The following is a 19,390-nucleotide window of genomic DNA, read 5'->3' on the forward strand; positions in this document are numbered from 1 at the left end:
GAATAGGCGCATTAATTAGCATTTAGATGGCTTAATGATAATTAGTCCCCATTAAGCTACCAACAGCTGTAACTCCATGGGTTTCATGGCAAAGTGAACCACCATGAAGCGTGGTGTAACAAGCAGGGGAGAGAGGAGGAATGGTGTGAAAAGAAGAGGGATAAAGTACAGAATGAGAGTATAAAGGGAGAAGAGAGAGATGCTACAAAGTTGAAGAAGAATTTTAGTGATCCTGCCAGAAGTGAACGTAAATGCATGAGCGTTTATGTTCAACGTTTCCGAGTAATATAGGCCCTAGCTTATGAGAGTTATTCTCAAGTGAACTTATTCTGTCTGTGCTGCCCGAATCTTCAGGGCGAAGATGGAAGATCCTCTGAAACTAATATCGGTTTTGTGTGGCGGATATGCAACATATCCATAATAACTGTTGAGGTAGGCCCCTGTGTTTCTTGAACTACACCGCGACACATCCCAAAAGACCGTAAAAGAAAAGAGAAGTATAGCTATCTCTGTAAGAGGCCATGAAGGTCCATAGGGTTGTGAGACGTCGAGGCTCCCCCATTTTCTAGACAATCTGCTCACAGATGGCAGTGAGGTTGTCAGCCTTACGCGCCAAACTATCTGTGTAACAGCCCATGGAGACCAGTGGAGTTGTGAGACGTCGAGGCTCCCACATTTTCTAGACAATCGGCTCACAGATGGTGGTGAGGTTTTCAGACTTACGGGCCAAACTATCCGCGTAACAGCCCATGGAGACCAGTGGAGTTGTGAGACGTCGAGGCTCCCACATTTTCTAGACAATCGGCTCACAGATGGCGGTGAGGTTTTCACCCTTACGCGCCAAACTATCCGTGTAACAGCCCATGGAGACCAGTGGAGTTGTGAGACGTCGAGGCTCCCACATTTTTTAGACAATCGGCTCACAGATAGTGGTGAGGTTGTCAGCCTTACGCACCGGCCGCTCTTTACCCCGAGGAAGATTCCTGGTACTCATTTCTGTTAGAGGTTGAGTCGACCCCAGGGCCATAGTGCGGCTGGAGGATTAGGTAAATAGAAATTAATAACATCATCGGGACTCGAACCCGCGACCTTCCGGCTTGTAGCATAGCGCCTCAACCAACTACGCTACCGCGTGCGCCGTTGAACCGACTGAGGCATGATCGAAGTAACTTCAAGTAAAAGCATTACGCTGCAGGCAATGGATGCCCACTCTTATGAGTTTTTGTGTCGCGCATTGTTGTCTATATCTGAGTACAAAGGTGGAGGTGACAAGTGCTGGTAATTTACGATCCTCTGCAAGTTCCACTCCCCACGGAGCCCGCAACTCTCCTCACATTAACGCCACGTCCGACCGCCTATCTTGCCCCCTGTGAAAAGCTGTGGAATTCCTCAAGGTTGCTCAGCTTCATTCAAATGGTAACTGACTTCAACTTTGTCAACAGTTTATATAGATCTACTCTCAGCTACAAAATGCTGGAACTCTTCTGGTTGTCGGATCCAACATTTACAGAACACTCGATATTTCATCTTTTTGTTTCCTGTTATTATCCTACATGAAGCAGCGCTTAGATCTGACCATGGTTTTTATGTATAATTTAGTCAACACAGTACGAACGCAGCCTTAACAGAAATGAGTACCAGGAATCTTCCAGGGGGGGTAAAGGGTGGCCTACGCGTAAGGCTGAGAACCTTATCGCCATCTGTGAGACGATTGTCTAGAAAATGTGGCAGCCTTGACGTCTCACAACTCCATGGGCCTGCACGACCTGTTGTTGTTGTTGTTGTTGTTGTTGTTGTTGTTATTGGAGAGGGTGGGTTTCCCCATGCACTTGGACCAGATATTGGTCCATTGTGCATCCCCTGTGATATTCTACCAGTCTCTATTCCCTACCGGTACTGGTGCGTGCCATCAGTCCCGACTCAGCCGGCGAGTTTGGCCTCTACTGGCTCAGCCGTATCTCGATGCTTCCCCCATCTACCAGAGGCGTTAGAGACTACTGTTGGGCGGGAAATGTCCTGAATTTGGCTCAGAGGTCCCCTTGGGACATGAGGTTCTTTTACGTGCCGTAAAGCTACGACACGGGACCCACGGCTTAAAGTCCCTCCCGGAGGACTTGTTCCCTGAATTTTTCCGCCCTTAAATATTCCACGACCTCCGCCCGCTTTGAACCCGCGTACCTTGAGTCACGAGGTGGGAACGTTACCCCTAGACTACGGAGGCCGCTTTCACGACCTGTTACAGGAATAACTTCGCGCGTAAGGCTGACAACATCACCATCATCTGTGAACCAATTGTCTAGAAAATGTGGGAACCTCGACGTCTCACAACCCTACTGGCCTCCAGTGCCTTTTACACGGATAGCTTTGCCTTTTATTTTTATTTCCAAACCATAGGTTACTTCGATCTCTTTTCTGGAGGTAAATCGCCCGGGGCGTGAAACTAACCATTAACCTTAATCTGGTGTCGAGATCAACAATGGTAGAGCTGTACCTCCGCTTCCTCTCAAATGTTCATGGCCTGGTGCTTAATTAATTAAGCACAGGGATAAATTCATCTTTTTCTATGGATAGTCGCTATAACGATTAGGCTACGCGCTGGAAGATCGTGAAACTGGAGTTTAATTCCCGGTAGAGGTAATCGATTCTTCTCCACAGCGTCCAGACCGGCTCTGGGACCCACCCAGCCCCCTATACAAGGGGTACAGAGTGCTGTTTCCTCTGAGGACAAGTGACAGGAGCGTGAAGCTGTTCACACATGTCTAGCGTCTAGGTAAAGAATAGTGGAGCTATACCTGCACTCCATACGTCTTCATGGCTTGGTGCTTATTTTTCATTAAGTAATTCCCAAGCTTCTGCATTCCCAGCCTACCAGTCAATTGCAGGAATGTGGCATGGAGAAGGAGGAGCATTGTGAAGGCGAGGGAGGAAGGGAGTGTTCATATGTGTGGATGCTTGTGTGTGGGCTTCTGGGCGCCAGCACTTCTGGTAGGTACTTGAGGAGTCGCAGTCAGTCTGGCTGCTACAGGGGTGTCGAAATGAAGTCTTTTCTTCCTGTTCTCTCACGGAATGGGACTACCGGGTTTCAGGACTCGGCCCGATGTCTCGGTATCCTGATCAGGATTTTAGTTCCTCCACCCGTATGTCACACGACCACGTTCTTCCACATCCTTTCATATTTACCATTCACCACACACCCTGACATTTGAACCTGAATAAGCCATAATAGAAGGTAAATTTGTCCCTTTACTTAACTAATTGACCGCCTCTGTAGTCTAGTGGTCAGAGTTCCTGGCTACAGATCTAGAGTTCTGGGTTCGATTCTCGGCGCTACCAGATTTTCTGAAAAGTAGTGGTCTGGAACGGGGTCCGCTCAGCCTCGTGAGAATATCTCAAGAGCTATTTCAGTGAAATAGCGGCTTCGGTCTAGAAAACCAAAATTAAAGGCCGAGGGGATTCGTTGCGCTGACCACGCGACACTATCCGCTAAAGTTGGCACTAACTTCGCCGATAAGCGGCGTTCGCTCGGTCGGTATAATTCGCTTGCGGACCACAGGCCACGAAGTTTGTTAATTGTTTAGCTTAACTAATTAATCACTAAATCATAAAGACATATGGGGGAGTGGAGGTAGAGCACCCCGGATTCTTAACCTCCGAACTAGGTGGAAGTTTTACACCACGGTAGCTCCACCCTGCAGAAAGCACCCCCAGTAAGTATTGAATTCGAGGCTGGGTGTGCCTCAGAGCCGCTCTGGATATGTGGAGAAAAGAAAATAGTTTATCCCTACCTGGAATCGAACCCCAATTCCTCTGCCGGCCAGCAGGACTGAACAAGTATCTCTGCAAATAGAGTGCAGAACCTGTTTTCCACCCCTAAGCCGGTACACGTGTGCACAGTATAACAGAAGGACCACCCCAGCGACCGTTTTGCTGGACACACATTCGTTGTCCCACCTTCTTAGCATCCCCAGATATTTTGTTCCAACAAATTGCGTGTTGCCGGGGTTTAGATGGGGTTAATACCTCCCTTTCAGCCTTCACTTGTTCTACATTGCTTCCACCGCAACGCTAACATATCACATTTTTATTTTATAGTGATTTTTACTTCACAGTAACCGTCTTACATCAGTATTACGACTATTCAACAGGGCTGAATACTGTGTGAAATTTATTTCTCCACGGTAACCAGGTGTCCTAACCTGACTTCTGTTGTGGCTCCATATTCTTAACACAAAACTAATACACAAGTTTACAATACAAGAGAAAGTGTCCTAAGGGTGTCTCTCGGTCACAATACTTAAAAGTTTAAGAGGCATGTAACTCAATACTGTTCAGTTACTGTAGATATTTTCTTGTGGTAGGACAAAAACATCAGAATAAACTTGTTTGGGACGGACGACCATTGAATGACCCTCAAATTCTCACCAGGGAAGTTCCCATAACTCCAAAACTCAGCTGCTCATGATATCCCTGCTGTAGACAAAGAACAACCCTCAGAGCGGAACAAAAAATATTTCGTTTTACGTATTTTTCAGTGACATAAACTTTTCGTTATGTAACGTAGATAACAGTATTATTTAACGCTACATTTGTTGAGGCACTATGATACAAGCCGGAAGGTCGCGGGTTCAAGTCCCGATGTGGTCACTGGATTTTTTCAATTGACCTAATCCTTCCAGCCTCACTATGGCATTTGGGTTGACTCAGCCTCTAACAGAAATAAGTACCAGGAATTAATTAAATTTAAAAATTTTCCTGGGGAGTAAAGCGCGGCCGGCGCGTAAGGCTGACAACCTTACCGCCATCTTTGAGCCATTTGTCTAGACCAGTGGTTCTCAACGTTTATGAGACCGCGGGCCAGTAAGTTCTTTCTTTATAAGACGAGGGCCCAGTCCCAACAAATTTACTCGTAAATACCTTTCCAGTTTTGTTAAAGTTCATGCATTAAGCTAACTATAAAATATTTATTCATGAAAAATGCTTAGAAAATAAAAATGACAAATTCCAGAATAGGCACTCGCGGCCCAGTATAATTGATGCCAGGGCTCACTACTGGGCCGCCGCCCGGCGGTTGAGAAGCACTGGTCTAGATAATGTGGGACCCTCAACGTCTCACAACTCTATGGGCCTTCACGGCCTCTTACAGGGATAGCTTTACTTACTTACTTACATATAATCGAATTTCTCTACAACGAGAACCCGACAAACGAACCGGTAACTCCACAGTCATCTGCATCATAAACTTCCAGCCGCACTGAGTGAATCGTTGGACTGATCACGCTTAATAACTTCGTTTCCTTCATGCTTACGCAATGTCTCCTCTAATTATATCTGATAATTAAGATGGCTAGACAAGATTACGTAATTCGGAGAGTCATAACTTACTGTGGCCCTGGGGTCGACTCAGCCTCTAACAGAAATGAGTACCAGGAATCTTCCTGGGGGTAAAAGGCAGCCGCCGCCTTAGGCTGACAACCTTACCGCCATCTATGAGCCGATTGTCGAGAGAAAATGTAGGGCTTCGACGACTTACAATTCTACGGACCTCTACGGCCTGTTACAGGGATAGCTTTACTTTTTACTTTTCTTTTTCTTTATATTTAGTTTATATTTAGTGTGTGCAGATCAAGGAGAACAAGATGATCTGGGCATGTAGCACGTATAATAGAGATATGAAAGTTAAAAGAGCTAGAATTGTCGATATTTATCTATGTATCTACTGCTTCTTGTTGAGCCTTGGTGTTTTACACACTAGCTATGACTCCTTGGGCGGGGAATCAGCCCATCTTAAGGCCGCTACCTATACACAGGACAACATAAACAGAATAAACACGCACAGACATTCATGCCTCAAGTGGGATTCGAACTTACGATCCCAGTGTTGAGCGGACGAAGACAGTTCATGCCTTAGACCGCGCTACCACTGGGATCGGTATATTTGTCCATATGTTTAATTAATTAAGCCCCACGCCATGAAGACGTATATGGTAGCAGGGGTGTAGCATCAGCATTCTTGGCCTCGGCTTCACTCTTCACCTAAAGAAATCAAGTCAAGGAGAAGGGGATTGGAAGAGAAAGTAGAGCGCATGGGAGAAAAAGGGAATGCTAGAGGCTTTTAGAGAGAAAGGCAGAAGAAAAGAGACTACTAAGAAGGCTTTAGAGTAGGTGGAGGATAATATTAAATTGAATCTTAGATAGGATGAGACATGGACTGGATTGATCTGGCTCAGGAGAGGGACCGGTGGAGGGCTCTTGTAAGCACGGTAATGAACCTTCTGGTTCCATAAAATATTTGGAAATTCTTGAGTAGCTGAGCGATTGGCGGCTTCTCAGGAAGGGCTCAGCTCCATGGAGTTAGTTAGTTTGTTAGTAAAACAATTCTGCTTTTCTTTGTTACTTTGAAAGGTTTGTTAGTATTGCGCAAGTCACACCTGCCCGTTCTTCAGATCATTTATTGGGCTACTGACAAAATGTCGACTTGGCGTGATATTGCAGAGTCTACAATGATACAAAGAATTATTGGTTTTCGGACTTTGTCCAATGTCCGGTATTCTAAAAACAAGAAAATACGAGGTTTCAGAAACTTGATCCACATCCGGTTTCTGAAACGTTGTGTTATGTAGATTCTAGAGCAGTGGTTCTCAACCTTTGCCAGACCGCTGCACGGCAAATTCTTTTTCTTTTGATAATATAATTGATGCCAGGACCCGATACCGGGCCGAGGCCCCGCGGTTGAGAAACACAGTTCTAGAATACTAGGCTCTGGAATAAGTCCAAAAACCCAGTAATTCTGAGTGTTATGCTCGTACACATCATCAGAGGAATGCACATAGGATATTGGTGGGAAAACCAGAAGGAAAGAGACCACCTGGAAGACCAAGGCGTAGGTGGGTGGACAATATTAAAATGGATCTAAAAGAGATAGGATGGGATGGGATGGATTGGATTGATCTTACTCAGGATAGAGACCAGTGAAGGGCTCTTGTGAACACTGTAATGAACCTTCGGGTTCCATGAAATACTGGGAAATTCTTGAGTAGCTGCAGAATTGGCGGCTCCTCAAGAAGGGCTCAGCTCTGTGAGTAAGTAGGTATACACACCATCTTGAGAACCCTTTAGAATCTATGACTTCGGCTTTCAGGGATAAGGCGCATTCAGTATGGAAGAATTTCCAGCATTTTGGTAAACATTTTAGTTATCAGATCTAAAAGTTTGTGACGGTGATACATTAATACAGGTATTATATTTCTATATGTTATCCGTCCTCCTGTTTATATTTAAAAAATGTTTCGGAGACTGGATTATGTCTCCTTCAGGTGGAACCTGATGAATCGATGAAGCTAGTCCCTGTCTCCGGAGACAGAGATATAATCCAGTCGCCGAAACGCTTTTTTTGAAATATAAACAGGAGGCTGCATAATATCCGGAAACATAATATTCGTAATTCTGTTATCATTGTTAGGTTTATTATTTTTTGAGGGGGGAGGGAGAGAAGGGTTCTGTACCTCCCAATTTGGGAAACACTTGTCTAAAACATCGCATGGTTTTTGTAATATTATTGGTTAATTTCTGTTTGGTTCGCTGCAGGAAACTAAGGACTTAAATTTTGAAGCGCTCTATTTTCTCGGATATAACGGCGTGCAATTCATTGGAAGTGAACCAGTGTTCCGAAGGAATACGTGCCTCGATTTAAGGGTTGAAAAATGAGTCAAGCAAGAATCCAGCGTGAAAATAGGTCGTCATCCAACATGTTCCTTCGAAACGTCCGTCGAATTTCAGAGGACTACACAGTGTTTCTTTTTATCCAAGAAGATAGAACTTGTGAGAACCTCAAATCTTAAAACTTAACATTTTGTTTGTATGCGTGTATATAATATATTTCTGGTCTACAAAACCGAGATTAACGGCCGTGGGAATCCGTTGCGCTGACCACGCGACAGCCTCTATCAGCAAATGTTGGCACTAACTTCGCTGACAAGCAGCGGCCGCTCTGTCGGTATAGTTCGCTTGTGGGCTAAAAGCAACGGAGTTTATATAATATATGTAACCCCATTAACTTTAAAATAATAGATATATATGCAGTAAGTAAACTAGTTTTATTACATTTCGAAATGTATGTGTATTCCTATTCTTCAGTCTCTTTGAAATATTACCAATGTTCTCATGTATTTTTCATCATAAAACTGAAGACAGAAGTCGCTGTATCACGAATGATTGGCTTTACCAGAAGTGAAACTTTAATGTAATCAGACTAAGGACCTGGGGAGCAGCACCTCACGCGAGTGCATGTAGCGGTTCTGGTATAGGCCAAACTTCATTAATTTTCCTGTACTGCTGGGAAATTTATTTTCCTTACAATGTACACTGGGGTGACCCCGCGAGACCTTTACATTGCGGGTGTCTTTGGGTATTTTTCACTTTCAGCTTTGAAGTTCTCTCATTAAAGATACAGACATAACGGCTCTCTGTCTCTCTACTATTTATACGCTCCGGCTATGCTTTTTATGGTCCGTATCAGTGCCGCTTATTCACCCACTTCATGTGGTCATGCAGCCTCCTTTTTTTCCTACCGAAACCTTGCTATTGACTGACTTATAGCTAAACTAACTAATTCATTCATGCATCAATGGCTCTATAGCCTTTTGTTGGGCCCTGGCCTTTTCTTCAGTGTCCTAATAATTTTTACAAAGTCGGTAGGTCTCCTTGGTCAGGGGATCAGCCCGTCGTAAGGCCGCTACCCACACAGGACAACACAAACACAGAATAAACGCACACACAGACATTCATGCCTTGATTGGGATCCGAACCCATGATCCAAGCTTTCGAGTGAGCGAAGACAGTTCATGCCTCAGACCAAGTGGCCACTGTAATCAGCGTAACTAACTAACTAACTACCCAACCAACGAACTTCCTGGCGACGAGTCCTTCATGAAAAGCCAAGTCCGTCAGCCATTCAAGAACCTCCCAATATGTTACAAAACCCGAAGGTTCATTACCTCATTCACAAGAACTGGTCATTGATCCCTATCCTGAGCCAGACGAATTCAGTCCATACCAATCAATAGTATTTTCTAACATCCATATGAATATTATCCACCCACCTACGTCTAGGTCTTTCTAGCTGTCTCTTTCCTTTTGGCATTCTATCCAAAGCCCTATTCCGCTTCTCTCCCATGCGTGTTACGTGCACTACTCCTCTTTATAGTAAGTTAAGCCTGCTCACCCTGCTTACAAACACAAAATAGGAAACTATGACCGCCTCTGTGGTCTAGTTGTCACAGTTCCTGGCTACCGATCCAGATGTCCCGGGTTAGAATCCCGACGCTACCAGATTTTCCGAGAAATAGTGGGACTGGGGCTGGGTCCACTGAGCCTCGTGAAGATAATTGAGGAGCTACTTGAATGGAAAAGTAGCGGCTCCGGTCTAGAAAGCCGAAATTAACGGCCGTGGGTATCCGACGCGCTGACCACGCGACATCCTCTGTGCCCAAAAGTTGGCACTAACTTCGCCGACAAGCGATGGTCGCTCGGTCGGTATAGTTCGCTTGCGGACTAAAACCACGGAGTTTGTTTTTGTTCTTTTAATAGGAAGCTGTTAAATGAGACCTACATAATGAAAGTTCGGTTGTCTCTAAGGCTGCAGAGTCGAGCCTATTGCACTAAGATGTTGCAAAGGAAGACACCCTGCACTGAACCGCACTGAACTCCTGTAGAACAAATGCGTCTGTTTCTGTAGCATCATAATTAGACCCTGTTCGATACATTGGATTTGAGGTCCTTACTTCGATGATTACGAAGAGTACGGTTTTCTGGGTTTGTAAGACTGTATAGTTCAGAGAGTGTTTGGTGTTTCGGAGGAACTCCTTTCCTCCATCATCACTGTCGAATAGTAAAGCAGACAAGAAATCAGCATGAAAGAGGTAGCAAACACAGCTGGTTTCTTGCTTTTTCACTTTCCGACAACAAAAATGGATGTAGGTTCTTCCGAAACGTCGGTTAAATTTCACAGGTCTACACATCCTACAAGAGAAAACTCTTCATTAACTTCACTGTGATTATGACACCCAAAATATTAGTTCGAAACTAATTAATATTAGTACAATGAGGAGCTTCATAACTTGTACTTTTCTACAAATACACGTATAATTAGAATGATCAAGTCAAGGAAGATGAGGTTAGCATGGCATGTAGCACGAATGGGGACAGGATACTGGTGGGAACGCCAGAAAGAAAGAGACCACTAGGAAGACAAAGACGCAGGTGGGTGGATAATATTAAAATTGATCTTAGAGAAATAGGCAGGGATGGTAAGGATGGGATTGATTTGGCTCAGGATAGGGACCAGTGGAGGGCTCTTGTGAACACGCTAATGAATCTTCTGGTTCTATAAAATACTGGGAAATTCTTGAGTAGCTCCACACTTTGCGGCTCCTCAAGAAGGGCTCAACTCTGTGAAGTTAGTTAACCATGAAAGTGTTAAAATCGGCCTTATATTGAACGTTCATAGTCTATAATTTTGGATTAAAAATAATAGAGTATTTTTAAAAATGTAGATTTTCCAACCATAACATTTTGACCGCCCTGTTCCATATTAATTTTAAGGCGGAAGATAGTCTATAGGCATTAAAATCCAAAGAATATCCCCGAAGTCATCAAAGGAGTACAAAATTAAGGATATTCTTTTAACGTTTGGATTTCAAACGGTTGACCGTAGCAGTGAAGATTAAAGCGACTAGAATCCTCGCGCGTGTATAAGGAAAAATGAATTATACATCTGAGTGTTATAAATTCCACCATTTATTTCCTTTTTACACCAGAAGAAGGCTCATACTAAAGTCAAATTTTTCTAGAGGTGTGTTTAAATAGCTTACTGAATTCTTATGTCCTGCCAGCATAGTCCCTTGTAGACGCGATGGGACCTGGGTTTCTTTTGTTGTCACGCTACTCTGTATCGTCTGGTTTATGTATAAACAGGCCAAGATGGGCATACAGACTATTGTGTGGTGATATGTACACAGGCGTGCCTGCCACTCACTGTTTCTGTTACAAACTTTGTCTAAAGTACGTCACATCCGGAGCAGGTAAACTTACGGAAGAAAATTTCAATGATATTCGCCGGTTTCAGTTTCTGCTGGTGTCTTTCTAAAGACGATTTAATAAACTATGTTACTATGGATTGGTGAATGGATTTATTGGACACTCACAATTCGTAACTACAAATAATTATAATTATAACACTCTAAATATTACTGTAACTATACCACATGAAATGAAGTCTTTAATGTCTGCTTTTACTAATCGTTGCTAGGTAACAGATCTCAACAATAGCTATGCCTTCACGATGTTTTCACTGGCCGTTTTCTGGCAACGGATTTTAACACAGGAACTATAACTGTCACACTGCAGATATCACTGCACTACAGCACACATAAAGTCTTCAACTTACACGCTAAGTCCTCACAGGCCGACTTCTAATACTTATTCAATAATTCACTTAAAACTTCTGAACTCCCAATTCCAATTCTATAATCCAATTCTCTGATCCAAGCTAGAGTTAGAGTTAGAGTTACTTTACGACTGGCCACCAATCAGTTCTTTGTGTCAAGCACCTTGAAGCTCACGACGACAGATTTCTTCAACTGAACTCTTGCGACAATAGTCCTTATGTAACATCCTCTCTGACGAGAAGATGTGTTTGTCTCTTACGAATATGCTTGGCCTTTCGTCAAGTGTATATTTCGCAAATATAACCTGCTACACACAAGTCCTCTGTCAGTACAGGCTTTGCAATGCAGGTCATGCCTATCTTACGTATCTTACGCTACAACGGCAGCCTTAGTGCGACTGGAAGGGTTACTTTAATTTGGAAAAATCTAATGACCTTGTCAGGAATCGTACCCGCGACTTTCCGACTTGTGTCTCAACCAACTAGGGAACACCAGGAAAACCCTAAGTTCAGGACAGTCGGTGTCTCAGTCATGATTTGAACCGTGGATTTCTCGAGTACAAGTTAGAAGAATTATCACCTAACTCAACTCAACTTCCTCGGTAATAGGCACAAAATATGTACCGTGTCCCTATGATTAGCGATTAAGGCGTATGGGGTCATGGATGTATAGATCCACGTTTTCTTGATCTCAACACTAGATGGAGGTGAGTGGTCAGCTTTACGCCCCTGCCACTTTACCCCGGGGGAAAGAGCCCCCGGTACGCTTTGGAAAGGAAGTTGGGTGGTTCCCGTGTTGACGACGTAGAGAAGATAAAATTCTGGACCCTACCGGGACTCGAACTCCGACCCCTTTTATCGTCGGACCCCTTACCCCGGCTCCAAAACACACCTGTATTCGTTGGGTTTGACGGTTCTCATAGAAGTGATTGAATAGTATTATCTTCTGGGATATGACCCCACGTAACACAAGCCCACCGACGTTTCGGAGAAGTCATTTTTATGCCAGAACACAGTAAGCTCTCCGGTGCTCTAGTTCCTTAAGCACGTCCTGTAAGAAGCCGCAGGTAGCTACATGATTATAGAAGTGGCAGTCTTGGCCAATAGGAAATGTGGACAATGCAGGATACCTTCCTCACCTACCTACCGCATATCCAGTCAGTAAAGTTTAGCTGCACAAATGCCTACTACCTACTTTACCTACCTCCTCCCCCTCCCCTAAAATTCCTCAGCCTATTCTCTGCTCTGCTTGTAGTGACGATGACGTGATAAAGACTTGTTTACATTAGGCCATCATTTATTAAAGGATGATTAATCACGTGTTAGGGTACGGATGTTAGGATGAAAAGACCCGTGGTGAAAGGAGTGATCCCGGTGGTTACTGTGTGGTTGGTTAGCGAAGTATTGTGCTGCTCTGAGGGGCCCCAACAATTTTACATTTAGTGTTACCATTCTTGTTAGAAAGATCTGCGGCTTACTGTGGGTTAATCCCACATAATTCATACCGTCCTGGGTGACACAATAAAATTTAACATCAATAATAATAAAAGAATGAAAGAAAAGGGAAGATAAATAAATAAAGAGTGACTGAACGAATGAAAGAGTAAGTAAGGAAATGAAGATAGAAGAAACTGGAAGTGATACTAGAAGAAGAAAGATGAGACAACAATGAAGGACAGGGAAAAAAGAAAGATAAATCAATGAGATAAAAGGAATGAAGGGAAAATAAAGAGAAGAATAAAAAAGAACTGAAGGAAATGTGAAGATACAGATAAGACTGACAGAGAGCAGGACAGGGAAAAGAAAGGAAAGGATAAACACAGAGATGTAAATGGAAACAAAGAAAGAATGTAGGAGAGAAATTAGAAAAAGGAAAGTATGGCAGCTTTACTCTAACGAAGATATAGCGAAGCAAATTGTAGAGCTTGTCAATTCTCATATTCACTTAGGAACACTTTGGACCAGCAGCAGCGGTAGGCCTAAGGGGTCCGAAAGTCATGCTGATGTTTTCAGCTTGGATGCTACAGGCAGATGGGCCTCAGTGATTGTCTTGATTTCCTTTCGTTGAAGGATAATAGAAATATCATTAGGCCTACCATTAGACTCCGTCGTTAAACTTATACATCTCAGGATTACTTTTTCCCACTCTTACGTAACTAATTCTTAACTAACTAAATTCATGGAATCAAGTACTTCTTAAGAAGTCAAAATGCGATCAGCTGCTCAAGAATATCCCAACATCTTACGAAACTCAAAGGTTCATTACCGGGTTCACTGGAGTCTATCATGAACCAAACGAAACCAGCCCATATCCAATTCTATTTATGTAAGATCTATTTTAATATTATCCTCCCATATATGTCTTGAGTATTCCTAGCGGTCTATACCTTCAGGTTTTCAGGCCAAAATCCTGCATACACTCCTCCTAACGCCTATACGTGTTACATTCCCTGCCCATCTCGTCCTCCTTGACTTGATCATTCTAATTATACTTGGAGAAGAGTACAAGTTATGAAGCTCCTAATTATGCGATTTCCTTCAGTCTGCTCCGAATAATTTTACGTACTTTACAATCTCTCACATCTTAGGTGCCAATAATGAATCATCCGGTCAAAACTGAGAGGTCTGTCCATCTGTGGCTGTACAACCCTTGTGGACCTTGGCCGCTTTTTCAGTATTTTAATATATACTCGTACACAGTCAGTAGGACTCCTTGGACATGAGATCAGCCCGTCGCAAAGCCGTTACCTGCACACAGAATAAACACACACAGACATCCATGCCTCCAGTGGGATTCGAACCCACGATCCCAGTGTTCGAGCGGACAAAGACGGTCATGCCCTAGACCGAGCGGCCACTGTGATCGGCTTATTGAGAGATAAGTGAAAAATAATTAGGGTGGAAATTCTGGTAAAGGGAGCTGGCTTGCATTGTAGCTGGGAAATCAAACTCCGTGGCTTTAGTCCGCAAGCGAACTATACCGACCGAGAGAGCGCCGCTTGTCGGCGAAGTTAGTGCCAACATTTGCGGATAGAGAGTGTCACGTGGTCATCGCAACGAATCCCCACGGCCGTTAATCTAGGTTTTCTATACCGGAGTCGCTATTTCCTTGAAATAGCTCCTCAATTATCCTCACGAGGCTGAGTGGACCCCGTTCCAGATCCACTACTTCTCAAAAAATCTGGTAGCGCCGGAAATCGAACCCAGACCTCTGGATCCGTAGCCAGGAACTCTGACCACTAGACCACAGAGGCGGTCAGCCTGGAAATCAAGACCATGAATTAGAATTTCTGACCATAAAACGTCGAGCCACAATTTAACCACCTCATGTCGTATATATTTACATGTCATGTATGAGGACGCCGACGTCGATAGGAAATTGCATTGAGAACGGAACACATATGTTTATTGTTTACGGCCTTCTTCCGTCCAGGGACACATATGGCTTTTCAATTTCCTCTGAAAGGCAATGCGACGCGCCGGTGTGTTTCACCGTTGTTTAACGGCAACGCGGGTCTACCTGAACACTTCTCGCCTGTTGTACTGGTACCCTGCCACATGTGGCCCCGTCATAAAGCCCACGTCACTACGTCAAGTTGATGCAAACTGGATACGTTTTATGTTCCTATTTTGAAATTATAAATCGCTCCCCCTGTCAAACATAATGGCAGAATTCGGTAATTAATAGTTGACCTTCTTCCTGAGCATATCATGAAACTTGAAATGTCCCTCCGAGTTATGTTGTTTGGGAACGCGGTGATCAGAATATTTGGGCCCAAATTGAGAAGAAAAGATGGGAAGCTATAGGAAATTGCATAAAAATGTGCTTCGTATTGTGAAATAACGAGGGAATACTTTAACAAGAGAGGATGTCCGCTGCTAAGTAACGGCTCAATAAAAACATCGCGGGAACAGATACGCGTTATGTAAATTGTTAGAAGCGGCGTCTCCTACGCGGTCCTTAACGTGGTTATGCAACGAAGAGAAGCCAATCAGTAGCCAGTGATGGGTAGTGATGGCACGAGAAACGTTCAAGAGCCCCACGAGGATACTGTTTGACGCCGTTATCAAGCAACGGCTAGTGAAGGCATAAAAGACTGAGGTCTTGCGTGTGCTACAGTAATTTGTTAAGTGTGTAGTTTAGCCATAGTGTTATAAATAATGAATTCGGGTAGTTCTTCTTATCATTCAGTCCACAACTTTTTGTCTTTTCGTCTGCTGTCTAAAAACGCAAAAATTAAAATATACAAAACTATAGTTTTATCTGTAGTTTTGTACTGGTGCGAAATACGAAATTGGTGGACGTTACTTGCCTAGCTCATGCACTGCATAGAGTGACGGAGGAAGTGAGATCAAAATTTCCTCAAGTGGATGCTCTCGTGTCGAGGACAAAGATTTTCGTCAAGGCTCTAGCTCGTAAAATGCAGTTTAAGTCTGCGGCTCCTAGTGTTCCACTGCCCCCTGAACCCGTCATTACAAGGTGGGGAACGTGGATTGATGCTGCAATTTACCATTGCGACCATTTTCAGGTAGTGAAGAACACTGTAGGTTCAATGAAGACAGAAGATGCGAGGGCAATTGAAGCTCCTCAGGAACAGTTCTCGTGCGGCGAAATGGAAGGACAGCTGGCCTTCATAAAGGCAAATTTCAGTTCCTTGACAGAAGGAATCCAATGCTTGCAGGAGAAAGGAGCAGCGCTAGAAGATTCGCTCGCTCTGGTGAAGAAAATAGCCAGTGATTTGGAGAAAGTGTCAGGGGACATTGGTAAAATGGTGTCAAGAAAAATGAAAAGTGTTCTGGATAAAAACTCAGGTTATGAAACATTATGCAGCATTTCTCGAATTCTGTCAGGAGAGTCCTTCAGCGCTTTCATTATTGAAGAACTTACTGCTAGTGATTTGGTACACTTCAAGTACGCTCCCATTGTGTCTGCAGATGTGGAAAGGAGTTTCTCCAAGTACAATGATGTGCTGTCGGACAATAGGCGCTCTCCCACTTTCGAGAATCTCCGCATGTTGACCGACATCTATTGCAACTCTGAATGAGGTGACACTTAAATGTTGGAATATATACCGTGTATGTACATTTGATAAGCGTTCTAACACAATAGAAAAAGTCGTATTAAAGCATTTAGCTTCAAATTCAATCAATATTTCTTAATTTTCAACATAAAAACGAGGACGAACTTAAAAGAGTAAAGATGAGTTCAGTGTTAATAAAGATTAAAAATACATTTAAAAATAATTAGTAGATATTCTGACATATTACATTTTTGGGTCATATTTTAGATCATTTTTCTGGATTTTTTCGATCATTTTATAGGTCAATTTTTAATATTTTCAGGTCATAAAATGCGGGCCCTGCTAATGAATAATGTTGAATGAGATTGAAGAAAGGTCATTAAGCGAACCAATAATGAAATTATTTATCAACTTATATTTTTTTGGTAGTATTTGCCTTGTCAACATGGATACATTCCAGGCGTAGAACAAGTTCTGAAATTCGCCATCACATAAAATCTTGAATCGGCTCGGTCCAGTTCACATCCTAACATAACCTATTAGTCTTATCTAATTGAATATTATCCTTACAACAAAAATGTCTGCTATAGCGCATGAGTCAATTAGCCTGTTTGTCAAGTTACGAAATGATCGCCATCTCATTATGTTTATGTTTATTTCTTTATCAAGACAGATAGCGGGGACTGACTGGAGGCCCTGGGCGTAACTAACAAGCTTCCTGTCTTTTAAATGATTTCATCTTTACAGACACGCTAACTGATAGGCTGCGTCTTAATTGTGTGACTTAATGGTCAGTTTCTTTGTACTAGAAGAACGGCCGATAAAGACAGCTCAGTCGGTATAGCTTCTTGCTTATATTCTGGTGACGTCAGGTTCTAATCTTGGCATAAACACAGAGATCCTGTCTGAGGGTTTCGTGGTTATTCTCAGTCCCTTCATACAAATCCTGATACAGTGCCTGGATCACTAAACGTCGTGATAAACAACAAATAGTTGTAAATATTCCGTTGAAAATCAACCTACCCGTTTCATGATTGTTTCTTTGCTTGGTTCATTTTCTGGAATCTGAAGATGGAGGCAATATATCACTCCGAAACATCAGTTGACTTTGAACGGTGTTATATCCCAGAAGACAGGACTGTTCTTAACCACGGCTATAAGAGCCTGAAATCCTGCAGAACAATAGAAATAACGAAAACAGCAATAGGCGTATAGACCTAAGTGTAAGCCTATTGAACACAAAATGCATAGGCATATATCACATTCTCTACAATATGTGTAAATGTTAAGTTGTCCTGTGCTTAGTTAATTACGCACTAGGCCATGAAGACATTTGAGAGAGTGAAGGTATAGCTGCACCATTTTTTACCTCGGCAGTAGATGGAAGTGAATCATCAGCTTCACGCCCCGACCACACTATCCCTGGATAAGGAGTCGTCCATTACTCTTTGGACAGGAGACTGGGTGGACCCCAGAGCCGGTCTGGATGCTGTGGAGTAGAGAAAAATATTGCCCTGTTGGTAATCGAACCCCGGTGGTTCATCCTGCAGCATGTAGCAAGCGCCCTACCGACTAAGCTATCCCGTGCTTTAAACAGTTTTCGCTCTGTTAAATATTCAGGTAGTGATTTACATTCGGCAGGTGGCCACGACTAGGAATGCATTTAAACCAGAGTAAAGGTAAAGTTGGCCGGTCACGGTAGCCGAGCGGTCTAAGGCATGCACTGTCTCCGCTCGCTCGGAAGCCGAGATCGTGGGTTCGAATCCCACTCAGGGCATGGATGTTTGTGTGCGTTTTTCTGTGTTTGTCTACAGGTAAGGCCTTGCGACGAGCTGATCACTCGCCCAAGGAGTCCTACCGTATGTGTAAGATCTAGAAATACCGAAGTGAACAGAGAAGTTCATGGAGGTCGGCCTAGGCCCACTGGGGCTGCAGTTCCAGGGAAAAAATAAAAGGTAAAGTTGGCCGGTTACGGTAGACGAGCGGTCTGAGGCATGTACTCTCTTCGCTCGCTCGGAAGCCGGGACCGTGAGTTCGGATCTGCTTCCTGTGAGGTACGGAATGAATTCTTATATATTATTCTTACACACTGCCGGTCACGGTAGCCAAGCGGTCTAAGGCATGTACTGTCTCCGCTCGCTCGGAAGCTGGGACCGTGGGTTCGGATCTGTTTCCTGTGAGGTACGAACTGAATTCTTATATATTATTCTTATACACTGCCGGTCACGGTAGCCGAGCGGACTAAGGCATGTACTGTCTTCGCTCACTCGGAGGCCGGGATCGTGGGTTCGAATGTCACTCAAGGCATGGATGTTTAGTGTTTGTGTTTGTGTATGTGTATGTGAGTTTTTCTGTGCTTGAGTACAGGTGGAGGCCTTGCACCGAGCTGATCACCCGCCCAAGGAATCCTACCAAATGTGTAAGATCTAGTAAACCGAAGTGAAACGGACAGTTTCGTGGAGGTAGATCAAGGCCCAAATTGGGGCTGTGGCGCCAAAAGGAAAAAGGCAAAGTTGTCTCTGTGCTCAACTAATTAAGAACTACGCCATGAAGACGCATGGGAAACGAATGTAGCTAGACATCCACATTTTCTTTACCTCGGCACTATTTGGAGGTGAGTGGTCAGCTTCACGCCCGGCCGCTTTACCCCCCGTTACCCTTTGAATAGGAGGTTGGATGAACCCCAGAGCCGGTCTCGACGACGTGGAGAAGAGAAAATTCTTGTCTCTGTCGGGACTCGAACTCGAACTCCTCGGTCGTTCACCCGTATCGAGTCGCTATGCCGACTGAGCGACCCCGGTTCCCATTTAAGCCAGAGTATTCTTATCCCATTATTTTAGTCCGGCTTTAATTATAATTTGGATTTGTCGACGAATTTGAGCAGACCCCAGTATCAAATTCCACGAAAATCAGGAAGTCCTTTCTC

The sequence above is a fragment of the Cryptotermes secundus genome, unplaced genomic scaffold, assembly GCF_002891405.2.
Source record: "Cryptotermes secundus unplaced genomic scaffold, Csec_1.0 scaffold441, whole genome shotgun sequence".
Taxonomy (NCBI): Eukaryota; Metazoa; Arthropoda; class Insecta; order Blattodea; family Kalotermitidae; genus Cryptotermes; species Cryptotermes secundus.